Source organism: Pinus tabuliformis, chromosome 9, assembly GCF_031772625.1.
Source record: "Pinus tabuliformis cultivar Carrire ecotype Pingquan chromosome 9, CPIR1, whole genome shotgun sequence".
Lineage (NCBI taxonomy): Eukaryota > Viridiplantae > Streptophyta > Pinopsida > Pinales > Pinaceae > Pinus > Pinus tabuliformis.
The window spans coordinates 287,289,016-287,304,457 of record NC_142307.1 but is presented as its reverse complement, the minus strand read 5'-3'; positions in this window follow the sequence as shown (position 1 = coordinate 287,304,457).

The following is a 15,442-nucleotide window of genomic DNA, read 5'->3' as shown; positions in this document are numbered from 1 at the left end:
AGAGAGGACACAAGGCAGCTACACATCAGTTGCAAGCTGACTCATCCTTTCTCAATTCATCTATATATTGAGCTCTCTCCTATGAGCTCAGGAGGCTGGAATTTTGTGCAAAGTAATGATATGTTGTTGGTTTCATTCTTGAGTTATTGGGTGATTGTTTGAGAGAGGTGAAGAAGAGCAATTCTTTCTGCTGGGAGGTGTTGCTGGGTTGGAGCCTGCAATGGTTATAATCCTCTCAGAACCTTTATTTCTTCATTAATAAAAGCTATTGAGGTTCTTCTATGTGCTCTTGTTTTAATTGCATATTGTGAGATTCCATATTTGGTTTACACTAATCCATGAACCAGTTATGATTGCATGCCTCTTGTAGTTTCCTTCTTTGTTGTTTTGCAGGATCTCATTGTAGCCGGGCGAGCAGAAGGACAAAGAGCTAGGAGCAAGCGGCCAAAGAGGAGAGTTTGGATTCGACATTAAGCGCAAGGCAACGGTTAGTGCTTTCTCCATTCTCTTTTGTTTTCATAAAGAAGAAAACTTTCAGTAGTTTGCTTTACAGTTGTTGCTAAGGAACTGTCACCCTTAGAGTGGGTTAGGGTCATCCGAGTCGGATACTTTTCCCTACAACACCATGACGTGGTCATGATATTCCCCTTACTTTGAGAGTGAATTAGAAAGAAAATAAAGTTCTCAGTCTAGGAGATGGTATTACGACATTACCTAGTAGAGATAAAAAAAAATGGAAATAGGCGGGGTTACCTTTGGTATCCTATATATTTTACTGCCCAAAATAATAATAATAATGTGAGGCATAGAATCACACACAACTTGATACTTCCATAGGTAAGGTTGGCCTAATAATACATCACAAACTTCAAGGGGGGAAACATCACATAGTACCTCATCCATGAAGGGCTTGATGCTATAAGGTAGGTGACACTACTCGTTGACACGAAGATATCACCCTTGGTGGAGACATCTGATGGTGTATGACTGTAGCTGTGGTGTCATCGATAGGCCTAAACATTTTATGACCTCAATTGAGATGAGGTTATTTTGGCTCCCGCCATCAACAATGAACTACATCATAGAACCCTTCACCCACACCTATGAGTGGAAGAGACACTCCCCCTCCTTTGGATCTTTGGGCTTAATATTTTGGACCTTGGTGGTGGAAACGATAGCACTGGGTTATGCATCGATAATCTTCTTCCCCTTTTCTACCTGTCTTGCTTATTCTCATTTTGTGGCTTGCTTACAATGGCTTTCCAGTGCTTCCTTTATCAAGTTATATTGTTCTCCAGAGCAAATTTTCCATTTCCAGCAATTTTCCCATTTCCAATTCCTTTGTTATTTATAAATATGACTTCTGTTAGGTTGTTATTGCATGCTAAATTCATTGCCCTATCAAAAGCAACCAAGGTATTTGTTCTAAGTGCATTTTGGTGCTCTTGGATTGCTTTTCCTTTCTCCAAACCTGCATTTCCTGCATATTTTTATCATAAATTAGATCTGGTATCTGTGGACAGCAACAAGGTTGGGTGATATCTAAGTGTTGCTTGGCATATCCTCATCTAAATTAACTTTATTTTAAACGTAGCACTGACTAATTAGCTCCTAACCCTCACTATATTGTGGTGGTTTATGCCCCAGTTTCTTGTTAAATGCTCTTAAGGCATCTTATCACTTATTGGGCATTGGTCTATTTGACAGGTTTGCTTCCATAGACAGCGGCAACCCCCGTGCTTTCAAGGAATTGACCTAAAATGAAAGGCAAATCATATTAAGGTGAGCATGGTGCATTTTTCAAATGCGTTTACCCTGCGTCACCATGGTCAGGAAATTCGTAAGGGTGCTAATTTGAGCAGCAACAAACACAAAATTGTTCAATGAGCTAAGTTCGAGTTTCTGAACCATGTGGACAAGGTATTTTTGAAAGTGGCGAGTATGATATTGCCTACGCTGAGAACAGAGGAATCAGAGGATATTACTAGAGGCTACTTTTGCGACTTCATATTTGCACCACTGTTTGTAATTAAGGCATTACCACCAACTCACTTAGCTCATATTTCATGATTCCATCCAAGATTCCCATACATCAGTTCTTACCGGATGCAGTTTGTTTCCTTGGGTTAATAAATGGGGTGGGTCATCTGCTTATGGAAGGGACTACCGGTTGCATGCAGCACTTGTTAACACAAACAAAGGAAGTTCCAACGACATTTAATCACTCGAGGAAGAGTCATTCTATTATTAATTAAAAACTTTAGAAATCAAAGTTTCTATTGGTATGTCTAAATAGTACTATTTTAGTCTAATTAATTTGTTTGAAAATAGTATGGGCATAGTATTTTAGGTGCCATTATTGGCAGAAAATGTTATTGATGTTAAAGGGGTGAATAAGTTAACTATGGTCAAAATTCATCATCAATGAGACAAACTTTAAAGTAAGTAAAGTTAAGAGCGATGGCGAATATGATGTGCATGTCAACAAATACTATAATATATTTTGCAGATGGATGGGGTATTATATATAATGGTATAGTAAAATTGAGAAACAAGTGGGAAGAAGCACATATATATTCATGCAAGTACTCCCACCAAATCTATGATAAATATCGCTAATATCGATAATATCTTGAAGAATATATTAGTTCGAAAGTTTTACCAGTCTTTGCATCAATGTTGGTTCTCTATATCAAATGTTTTTATTAGGCATAGCATTTCCCATTGGTCGATATGGTTCATTACTGGTATACTTGTAATCAAGTGTATTTGAGATTGAGGCTTGTAATTGCTTGACTCTGGAGCATTGACATACAATCCATAAATGAATGTCTCCCTGCGATTGTCGCCCTTACCCTTCAACTTGCATTCTCGATTGAAGCACATTTAATCCCTTAGCTAATTCATCTAGTGTGATGTAGTTACGTGAGTGGTAGTTTGTTTTCTAATCCACCCACAAGCAACAAAATGTATTGGGTCAATTGTTTCCATTCAAAGGTATTACAACCTATAGGGTCTACAAAATAATATTGCATGGGTTATGTTGGCTATTTTCGTTATACGTGGAGCATGTGTGGGTTATGCCAGCTCTAGCATAAACATATTATTTTTGAAGCAATTTACTAAGGTCGGCTCAGCAAATGAAACCCCTTGTAATCACCTATAAATAATTCAATCCATGAACACAAAAATGACATATTCAAGTATCACATATAGAAAACTTCTCTTATTCTATTGTAGGCAGAAGATAGGACATTGTCTGAGATGATTGCGTAGGGTACCATGGTTCTGTTTATGATAAGAGACCATAAATTCCTAGATTAGTTGCATCAACATTCTACAAGAAAGGTCAAAACAGTGACTCGTGGCACATCGTACAAGTTCGCTCTACTGAACTAGTCTATAATCAAGTCACTGTGGGAAATTTTTCATAACTCTTCCTTGGAGAATCCAATTTGGGTCAGACTTGTGGCATTGGGAAGAGGACACAAAGGGCTACTGAAGTTCACAAATTTAGAACTAGATGATCGGAAAGTACAGAGATACATCAGAGGCAATATCAAGCTCCTACAAAGTGAAAAAAAGGTGTGTAGTTTTTTAAAATTTTTGCATAAGATTGGTTTGAAAAATTAGTTTTAAGGAATTCAAAGGGCATAGTAAAGCATTATTATTGCTAATTGATGCCCCAAGGAAAGAAAATGCAAACACCTAGTAAGCAACCTGAAATCTCTAGCATGACCCATGAAGAAGAGGAAGAAATGCAACATGATATATAAAAATTACGAGACCAAGTGCAACAATTGTCACTTGCACAAAAAGGAACAAAATCTAAGATGGATGGTTTAAAGAAAGATGTAGAAGCTAAGATGGATGGTTTAAAGAAAGGCGTAGAAGCTAAGATGGACGATTTGAAGATAGATCTGAAGACAGACATGGACGAATTGAAGATAAATATGAATAAGTTGCTACAAGAAATGGTCACTAAGGGTGAAAGGATACTAAAGGAAACTCATGATGAGAACAAAAGAAATGTTAATCATGATTCCATAGACTCTAATGTTGGATCAAAGGCTCACCATATTCCAAAAATCGATATGAGGAAGTTTGATGGCAAGGATCCCGCCACATGGATATTACAGATGGAGCAATTCTTCGACCTCAATAATGTGAAAAACACACAAAAGGTACGTATGGAAACTTTATATTTGGAACCAAGTCGGTTTGTATGGTATCAATGGCTTTGCTCTCGTAAACAATTTATCACTTGGGAAATTTTTATGGAAGAATTGATAGCACATTATGAGGATACAAAAAGCAACACTTTTTTTAGCCAATTGATAAGTCTCAAACAAAAGGCTTCAATAATGGAGCACATTGAGGAGTTCCAAAAATTGAACATAAGGGTAAAAGATATTCCACAGGAGCATAGGATTGATTTGTTCATAGGGTCTTTAATGTTGGAAATAATACTGAGAGGGGGGGTGAATCAGTATTATCAAGTTCTTTTAACAAATCTTCCTTATTTATACTTTGAATTATTTTTGCTTATCAGTACCATACAATAATGAGCATGAACAAGAAAAACAGATAGTCACACCAAAGAACACCAGATATAAGGTGGAAACCCAATGTGGGTGAAAACCACCTGCTGCAATATGTCTCTATCTTCTTTCAAATTCGAAACTTCTTTTACAATGGTGTTGTACTGGTGCAGTCCTTTACTAGTACGCAGGCTGCAACCTGCAGAGAGCTACAACTCTCTCTCATTTTCCAGTATCTCCTGGAAGGGAGCTACAACGCCCTACTTCTTTTCTTACAAGGACCACTTTTCATAAATTTTCAAACTGGATCCATAAACATCAAATGATCATCAAGTATAAGTAAATCACCCAATCAACTGTAGTAACCAGATCAACAATAACAGAACTAAACCCAGAACACCTTATCAACAGAAAAATACAGCCAAACAAAAGGTCTTAAGACAGATACGCAGTTTTTCTTTCGCTGGTCTGCGTGCGTACGCACTTCACCTTCTGCTCCCCTGCGTATACCCGCAGAGACCCTTCTGCCGCACTGCGTGTCCATGCACTGTTTCTTCAACCGCGCTGCGTGCTGTTACTGCAGGTACGCACCCAGAGACACTATCGCACCGCGTACTGCCACTGTAGCCATGCACTCATAGATACTATCGCGTCGCGTACTTTTACTATGCATACGCACCTGAACCTTTGTCGCGCTGTGTACCCACGCAGCTCTCCTTCTTCTGCTCTGCGTACCCACGCAGTACCCCTTCTTCTGCTCTGCGTACCTATGCAACTCTCCTGTTTCTGCTCTGCGTACCCACGCACCTGTACCGTTAATCACCTGCGTACTTCTGATTAGGGCCGAATTGGCAGTCCACCAGTGTGCCACAGTTAGTCAGATGCCCAGATCTGATCATGCGCTCGAGAGATCACCCTTCACAGATTCGCTTTCAACTTCACTTTCATATAGATCAAGCTTTTAAGACAATAACCCAATATTTCAGATCTTAAGATATTCAATTTGCAAAAGATACTTAGCCAAGTGATCTCCTTTGCTTTATATAGGCAAGCTCCTCCTAAAATCATGGATCAATACCATGGATAACCAATACTAGTGGCCCAAAAACATGGGGCTCAATAATAATAATAATATAAAACAATACCACGGGCCAAAACCATAGAACCAAGAGCGGCGGGCTAAATACCACGGGCCAAACATAGGAAACCCCACGTGAACGCGCTTCTCTGCCTTGAAGTAAGTGAAACAGGGGGTACTCACCTCCTAAATAGCTGACCTGCGTGTCTGGCCGCGGTCCCTTCACGGTGTACTTGCGTGTACACATCTTCTGAATTGTTCTCCTGCGTACTTCTTAATTTTCAACATTTTGAGAGCCTGATCAGAGCATTGCCACCATTGCCACGGGTTTTCCCATCAAGTACAACATATGTAACATAGAGCCATACCAGAATCATAATGCCAACAATCTCCCCCTTTGGACATGATGGCAACCTCAAAATCTTCAGCTTCATTCTCCCCCTTTGACATCAAGGGCAAAGGGTTATGCTCCCCCTAAGAGCATGCTCCCCCTGAATATGAACCAGATCTGCAAAGAAGAACCATAATCCACCAAACACCATAAAAGGTCATTAAAGAGATAGAGACATATTGCAGCTATATTCAGACAAGCTTCCATGATCTCCTTCTGTACATCCTCCATAATGCCAACAATGCATTATATGATCCCCCTGAACATGTGCCATTCAATCTTCAACCAATCAGCCACCCAGCACATGTACGCATATACCCCAGATGAACCATGCGTACAACCATCAATCAGAAGAGATTCAACAATAAGATGATGCATCAACTACCCCCAACTTTTGCCTGAGGTATTCAAAGGTCTCCCCGGGCAATGGTTTGGTGAGTATATCAGCAACTTGTTCCTTAGAAGGAACATACTCCAACTTGACCTTCTGTTCAAGCACTTGTTCCCGGAGAAAATGATACTTGATTGGTATGTGCTTGGTTTTTGAATGCATGACAGGATTCTTTGAGATGTTGATTGCACTTGTGTTATCACATAAGATGGGGATAGGTGGTGTACAAGTGATTTGAAAATCCTGCAAAGTCTGCATCATCCAAAGGAGTTGAGTGCAGCAAGATGCAGCAGCCACATATTCCACTTCAGCTGTAGACAAGGCAATCGAACTTTGTTTCTTGCTGAACCAAAATACTAGTCTGGAACCCATAAAGAACGCACCACCACTTGTGCTTTTCCTATCATCCACGCTTCCAGCCCAATCTGCATCTGTATAAGCATGAAGTGTGAGATCTGTATCTCTAGGATACCATAAGACATAATTTTGAGTCCCTTGAAGATATTTGAAAATTCTCTTCACTGCCTGAAGATGAGTCTCCTTCGGATTTGCCTGAAATCTTCCAACTGTTCCAACTGCATGCATGATGTCCGGTCGGGTACCTGTCAAATAAAGTAAACTTCCAATCATAGATCTGTAGGTTGGTTGATGCACTGCTGCAGATTCATCATTTGCACTAAGGCTACATCCTGTGACCATGGGTGTACATACTGGTTTTGCATCTTCCATGCCATATTTCTTCAAAATTTGTTTGAGATACTTGGTTTGAGACAAAAAGATTCCTCCTTCTTCTTGTTGGATTTGCAAACCAAGAAAATATGTCAGTTCTCCCAGCAAGGACATTTCAAATTCTTTCTGCATCACCAAGGCAAAGCTTTGACTCATAGCTTCTTCATTGCTGCCAAAGATAATGTCATCTACATACACAACAAGTATTAGTAATTTGTCATTTTCAACTTTTATATAAAGATTTCTATCTGTTGATCCTTTTGAAAAGCCTTGTTGATGAAGATATTTGTCCAAACGATAGTACCAAGCCCTTGGAGCTTGTTTGAGACCATAGAGAGCCTTTTTCAATCTGCATACAAGATTTGGATCATTTCTAAGAATGAACCCATCTGGCTACTCAATGTATACTTCTTCTTAAAAGTCTCCATTCAGAAAGGCGGATTTCACGTCCATTTGAAATACTTTGAAGTTTTGGAAGCTTGAGAGAGCAAGGAACATTCAGATGGCCTCAAGTCTTGCAACAGGAGCAAAGGTTTCTTCAAAATCTATTCCTTCTTGTTACGCATACCCTTTACAAACAAGTCTGGCCTTGTTTCTAATTACTTCTCCATTTTCATTCAATTTATTTTTGAAGACCCATTTTGTTCCGATAACATTCTTATCCTTTGGTCTAGGAACCAGCTCCCAAGTGTTGTTCTTTTCGATCTGCTCAAGTTATTCATCCATTGCTTTCACCCAACATTCATCTTTGCATGCCTCTTTCACATTTTATGGTTCAGTGGAGGAGAGTAATGCCAAATAGCTTGAAGACTCTGCAACTGTTCTTCTTGTTTGTACACCTGCTTCTTTCTGCCCCACAATCTGAGATTCTGGATGATTCTTCTAAACATATATGGATGGAGTTTTCTCTTCTATTCTTGTCTGCTCCTCTGGTTCTTCTTGAGGTTCTTCTTCTTCATCATTCTGTCTTTGAGGGTAGCCTTCATCTTCTTCGATGTCTTCATGATGTACTTGCCTAGGAATGTATCCCTTCTCATCAACCACTACATCAATGCTGTCAAAAATTCTGCCAAGTCTTTTATTGTAGCACTTGTATGCTTTGCTATGTGGAGAGTAACCAAGAAGAATGCCTTCATCTGCTCTAGGTTCAAGTTTGCCAAGCTGCTCATCAGTATTCTTAATATAACATTTGCTCCCAAAGATTTTGAAGTGCTTTACCGAAGGAGTCTTACCACTCTAGAGCTCATGAGGGGTTTGAGTGTTGTTCACCCGGACATTTGTTTTGTTGAGAATAACAACCGCAACATGTGCAGCTTCACCCCAGAAAGTTGCGGGAGTTCCTGACTCATCAAGCATAGCACGAGCCATTTGTTGGACTGTTCTGTTCATTCTTTCCACAACTCCATTTTGCTGAGGAGTTCTAGCTGTAGAGAATTCTCTTCTTATCCCATGTTCTTCACAGAAATCGAAAAATTCATTTGAGGTAAACTCCCCACCTCTGTCGGATCTGAGGCACTTAATTTTGTGATCTGATTCATTTTCAACCAAGGCTTTGAAGGATTTGAATTTTTCGAATGCTTCATCTTTGTGCTTCATAAGTCCTAACCAGACAAACCTGGAGAAATCGTCAATGAATAATATCAAGTATTCTTCTCCTTGAGGTGTTCTTTTCCTGAATGGACCGCATGTATCTGTATGTACTAGCTCAAGAGGCATGCTAGCTGATCCTTCCTTCTTTGGAAAGTTAGTTGTGGTTTGTTTTCCAAACTGACATGATTTGCATATGGTGTTGTCAGGAATTTTGATATCTGGAAGATCGTGAACTGCCTGATATTTGCATGCTTTCCTTATTTGTGAAAAGCTTAGATGCCCCAACCTCCGATGCCATAACCAATGCTCATCATCCTTGCTCAAATAGCATTGTTGTTGTCCTTCTTCAAATATGTACAGATTATTTGGAGTTCTTTTACCTTTGATCACTGTTTTACCTGTATCAAGATCACGAACAAGACATCCATTTGATCTGAATATCACCTCGGTTCTTTGATCACACATCTCGCTGACACTTAGAAGATTATGCTTCAATCCATCAACATACAAAACATTTCCAACCTTGACCTTTTCTTTTAACTGAGCAATGCCTTTTCCTTTTATAGTTGCAGGAGTATCATTTCCGAAAGAAACTTTCTTTCCTTTTTCTAGAGCAGAATATGACTCAAGTTTTTCTTTATCACCCGTCATATGCTTCGAACATCCACTGTCAATGTACCATAGATTTTCCTGTCCCTCTGCATAAAATGCTATCCCACATATTTCTGTTTGTGGTTCCTTTATTCTCCATGTTTTGGTGCTTGAGGCTTGTTCCTTTTTCTGTTGAAACCTGCTCCTGCATTCAGAATCTTCATGACCAAAGTTATTGCAAATAGAACATTCAACTTCATTTTCAAGAGCCGAAAAGTTGTTATAGGTCCTTTTTGTATTCCCGGTCATACTTCTTTGTTTTTGAGCTTCTCTAGTCATGATTGTTTTATATGCAACACATTGAGCTGCTTTGTGACCAAAGTTATGACAAGAGAAACATTGTCCATTGAAGAAACTTCTGCGGTTATCAAATCTACCGGCCAAGTGATTGTAATTTCTATTGTCATTCATTCTTGAACCAAATTGAGAATATTTTACCTGTGGCTAGTTGTAGCTTTTGTTCACCCTTAAGATGGATTGGCCCTGATAGTCTTTGTTTGCAATTCGTTCTTGCTTTACCTGATAGTCTCCATTGTGCTTTTTCTCATTCCTTTTTGTTGCATCAAGATAAATTTTTGAAGTGGATGCTTGAGAAGTTTCTCCAGTATAGCCCAGACCTGTCTTGTTTAGAGGAGAACGCTATACATTGATAATCTCATCCAGAGTTTCAATCCTTTGACAAACTTAAGATTAATAGCTTTTGTTTTCTCAATCTCTTTTCTAAGAGCAACAATTTCACCTTCTAACTTTTCAAGATGTTTTTCCTTTTCATCAATTTGAAATTGTAGAGTATCAATGATCATATTCTTTTCTTCTATACATCTCTTGAGTCTAGTAATTTCTTCATAAAGGTTATCCACATCTATAGCATCCATATAATCATCATCTTCAAATGCCATTAACAGTTTATATTCATTACCTTGTTCATCTTCATCACTATTTGATAGACCATCACTATCTTCATGAGTGTAGTAGCTTTTCTTATTTGCACCCTGTTTCTTGTTCCATCTAGTAGGTTCCTTTCCTTTATCCTTATAAGGACATTTTGCAGCATAATGACCTACTCTTCCACAAGCAAAGCATTTAAAAGGTAACTTACCTCTGAACCTTCCAGAACCCCTTTGAAGATTTCTGACAAAATTTGATTCTTCTTCTTCTTCTTCTGGTACGTGACTTGCTTCATAATAATCTCCTTTTCCTGACGCCTTGAAAGCAGCTTCTCTTCTGTCTGATGGACCTCCCTTTATCATTTTATAAGCAGTTAGAATTCTGTGTAGCTGAGACATAGTAAGAATTCGTAGATTTTCCTTTTCTTCTATTGCAGATACTTTAGATTCAAACTTGGGGGACAATTATCTTAGAACCTTTTCAACCACAATAGCCTCTTTTATTTCTTCACCAAAATTTTTCATGCAATTAACAATCTCATCTACCCAAAGAAAATAGTTAGCCACACTTTCATCATTATACATCCTGAGATTCTCATATTGAATCATGAGAGTTTGAAGTTTAGCACGCTTTACCTGTTCATCTCCTTCGTAGCTCAAGACAATCTTGTCCCATATTTCTTTTGCGGATTTATATTGCATAACCTTTACAAATTCTGTTTGAGATAAGCATCCCAACAAAGTATTGACTGCTTTAGCATCTGTTTCATATTTCTTCTTTTCGGTCGTATCTGTAGGAGTAGCTGAAGGAAAAGTGTAACCTGTATCTATGATATCCCAAACTTCTGTACCAAGGGATTGAAGATAGGCAGTAACCCTTACCTTCCAATAATTGAAGTTTGTCCCATCAAAAATTGGTGGCTTGATTGACGCTTCCCTCTCATAGTTGCTCATGATGAATGATCTTCCTTCAAGCGATCAAGCTTCTCCGAAGGACCTGCTCTGATACCAATTGTTGAAAATAATACTGAGAGGGGGGGTGAATCAGTATTATCAAGTTATTTTAAAAAACATTCCTTATTTATACTTTGAATTATTTTTGCATATCAGTACCATAAAATAATGAGCATGAACAAGAAAAACAGATAGTCACACCAAAGAACACCAGATATAAGGTGGAAACCCAATGTGGGTGAAAACCACCTGCTGCAATATGTCTCTATCTTCTTTCAAATTAGAAACTTCTTTTACAATGGTTTTGTACTGGTGCAGTCCTTTACCAGTACGCAGGTTGCAACCTGCAGAGAGCTACAACTCTCTCTCGTTTTCCAGTCTCTCCTGGAAGGGAGCTACAATCCCCTACTTCTTTTCTTACAAGGACCACTTTTCATAAATTTTCAAACTGGATCCATAAACATCAAATGATCATCAAGTATAAGTAAATCACCCAGTCAACTGCAGTAACCAGATCAACAATAACAGAACTAAACCCAGAACACCTTATCAACAGAAAAATACAGCCAAACAAAAGGTCTTAAGACAGATACGCATTTTTTCTTTCTCTGGTCTGCGTGCGTACGCACTTCACCTTCTGCCCCCCTGCGTATACCCGCAGAGACCCTTCTGCCGCACTGCGTGTCCACGCACTGTTTCTTCAACCGTGCTGTGTACTATTACTGCAGGTATGCACCCAGAGACACTATCGCGCCGCGTACTGCCACTGTAGCCACGCACTCATAGATACTATCGCGCCACGTACTTTTACTGTGCGTATGCACCTGAAACTTTGTCACGCTGCGTACCCACGCAGCTCTCCTTCTTCTGCTCTGCGTACCCACGCAGTACCCCTTCTTCTGCTCTGCGTACCTACGCAGCTCTCCTGTTTCTGCTCTGCGTACCCACGCACCTGTACCGTTAATCACCTGCGTACTTCTGATTAGGGCCAAATTGGCAGTCCACCAGTGTGCCATAGTTAGTCAGATGCCCAGATCTAATCATGCGCTCGAGAGATCACCCTTCACAGATTCGCTTTCAACTTCACTTTCATATATATCAATCTTTTAAGACAATAACCCAATATTTCAGATCTTAAGATATTCAATTTGCAAAAGATACTTAGCCAAGTGATCTCCTTTTCTTTATATAGGCAAGCTCCTCCTAAAATCATGGATCAATACCATAGATAACCAATACTAGTGGCCCAAAAACATGGGGCTCAATAATAATAATAATATAAAATAATACCACGGGCCAAAACCATAGAACCAAGAGCGGCGGGCTAAATACCACGGGCCAAACATAGGAAACCCCACATGAACGCGCTTCTCTGCCTTGAAGTAAGTGAAACTGGGGGTACGCACCTCCTAAACGGCTGACATGCGTGTCTGGCCACGGTCCCTTCACGGTGTACCTGCATGTACGCGTCCTCTGAACTGTTCTCCTGTGTACTTCTTAATTTTCAACATTTTGAGAGCCTGATCAGAGCATTGCCACCAATGCCACGGGTGTTGCCATCAAGTACAACATCTGTAACATAGAGCCATACCAGAATCATAATGCCAACATTTAAAGGATAATATACAACATGATGTTCGCCTTTGGGAACCTGATTCATTAGAGAAGGCATTCAGGTTAGCAAGAAAAATGGAAAGCAAAATTATGGCAACCAGGAAGCATACCACTCACAACTATAAATACGGAAGTGTTGTTGCCCCTAGTCTTCCACAACCTATAAGGATGACACCACAACAATTGGAAGAAAAAAGAGCAAAAGGGCTTTGTTACAGTTGTGATAGCAAATACACTAAAGGTCATAAGTGTGCTGAGAAGAAATTATTCTACATAGATTGTGAAGAAGAAGAAGAAACGGAGCAAGAAAGGTCAAAAGAAGAGGATATACTCCAGGAACAAAGCCTAGATGAATAACAAATAAATCTGACCATATCTTGTAATGCATTGGTGGGAATTACCACTCCTCAAACCATCAAGATAGAAGGACAAATCAAGAAGAAAAAGGTAATAGTGTTGATTGATTTAGGAAGCACCCACAATTTTATTCATTGTAAGGTAGCAAAAGAATTGAATTTCTTCCTATATCCAGCACCAGAGTGTCAAGTGATGATTGCAAATGCAGGAACAATAAATTGCTCTGGAAAGTGCCATAATATCAATCTATCCATGGGACAATATGTATTGACTAGCCCAATGCTTTCCATTCCAATTGGAGGTGTTGATGTTGTACTAGGAGTCCAATGGCTACAATCCTTGGGTACAATAGCTTTTAATTTTCAATAACTTTTCATCAAATTTTCTATGGAAGGAAAGGAAGTTGAATTAAGGGGTATTGCAGGGAAACCAGGAAAGATAATCAGCTCTAGCAGTATGACAAGGCTTCTAAAAAAGGAGAAAGGAGGTGTAATTGCACAATTATGTTCGCTAGATGTTTCCACATTGGAATCATCTATTTCTCCAGATCTCCAAAAATTCCTGGACAATCATTCCAAGGTATTTGAGACTCCCAAAGGTATCCCACCTATGCGTAATCATGATCATGCTATTCATCTGATTCCAGGAAGTGTTCCTCCAAACATCAGGCCGTACATATATCCCTATGTCCAAAAGAGTGAAATTGAACGTATGGTTGCAGAAATGCTAGAGGCTGGTATAATTCAACCGAGTCAAAGTTCTTTCTCTGCTCTAGTAGTATTGGTGCACAAGAAGGATGGATCATGGTGCATGTGTCCGGATTATAGGGAGCTCAACAAGCTCACTATTAAAGATAAGTTCCCCATTCATGTCATTGATGAATTACTGGATGAATTGCATGGATCAATTTACTTCACCAAGTTGGATCTTCATTCAAGATATCATCAAATCAGAACGAAGACTGAAGACATTCCGAAAACAACATTTAGAACTCATGAGGGTCATTATGAATTTTTGGTCATTCCTTTTGGCCTTACCAATGCGCCTTAAACATTTCAAGTTTTGATGAATTCAATTTTCAAACCATTCCTTAGAAAATTTGTGTTAGTATTTTTTGATGATATACTAATCTACAGCAAGTCTTGGAAGGATCATGTTGAGCATGTTGACAGGGTGCTACAACTATTGGAGGAGAAACAATTATATGCAAAAAGATCCAAATGTTTCTTTGGAGTCCAGGAGGTGGAATATCTGGGTCATATTGTATCTCATGAAGGAGTTAAGGTAGACCCTAGCAAAATTAAAGCCATTAAGGAATGGAAAATCCCCACATCCATAAAGCATCTGCGAGGATTTCTTGGGTTGACAAGGTATTATCACAAGTTTGTTAAGAATTATGGGAGAATAGCAGCACCTCTAACAACATTATTGAAGAAAGATGCATTTTCATGGACTCCGGAAGCAACAAAGGCCTTTGAACATCTTAAAGAGGCAATGTGCCAAGCACTGGTCTCACCTACACCGAACTTCACAAAAGCCTTTATTCTGGAATGTGATGCCTCAGGAAATGGAATTTGTGTTGTTCTAATGCAAGATGAAAGACCCATTGCTTTTGAAAGTCGTCCAGTCAAGGGAAATTTTTTAAGAAAAGCTATTTATGAGAAGGAAATGTTGGCAATACTCCATGCACTTAAGAAATGGCGACCCTACCTAATGGGAGGACACTTCAAGGTAAAACCGGATCATGATAGCCTTAAATACTTTTTAGAACAAAGATTATCCTCTGAAGAGCAACAAAAATGGGTCACAAAGATGTTGGGTTATGACTTTGAAATCATCTACAAAAAAGGGAAGCAAAATATGGTGGCAGATGCACTCTGAAGAAAGGATGAGGATGTGGAAGCATTGTTGAGCGCCATTTCTATTATCCAACCAGATTGGATAAACGAAGCAAGAGAGGAATGGAAGAATGACGAAGAAGTGTGGGCACTTATTCGAAACTTACAACAAGATTCCAGTACGTCTAATACATTTAGCTGGCAAAATGATTCGTTATGGTACAAATATCGCTTATACCTCTGTAAGAATTCCCAACTAAAACAAAATATTCTTATTGAATTGCACACTTCTCCCTTAGGAGGGCACTCAAGATTTTTAAAAACTTACCACAAGGTTAAGAAGGAATTTTTTTGGGATGGCCTTAAATTAGATATTCAAAAGTTTGTGGCGGAATGTTTGGTTTGCCAACAAAATAAAGTT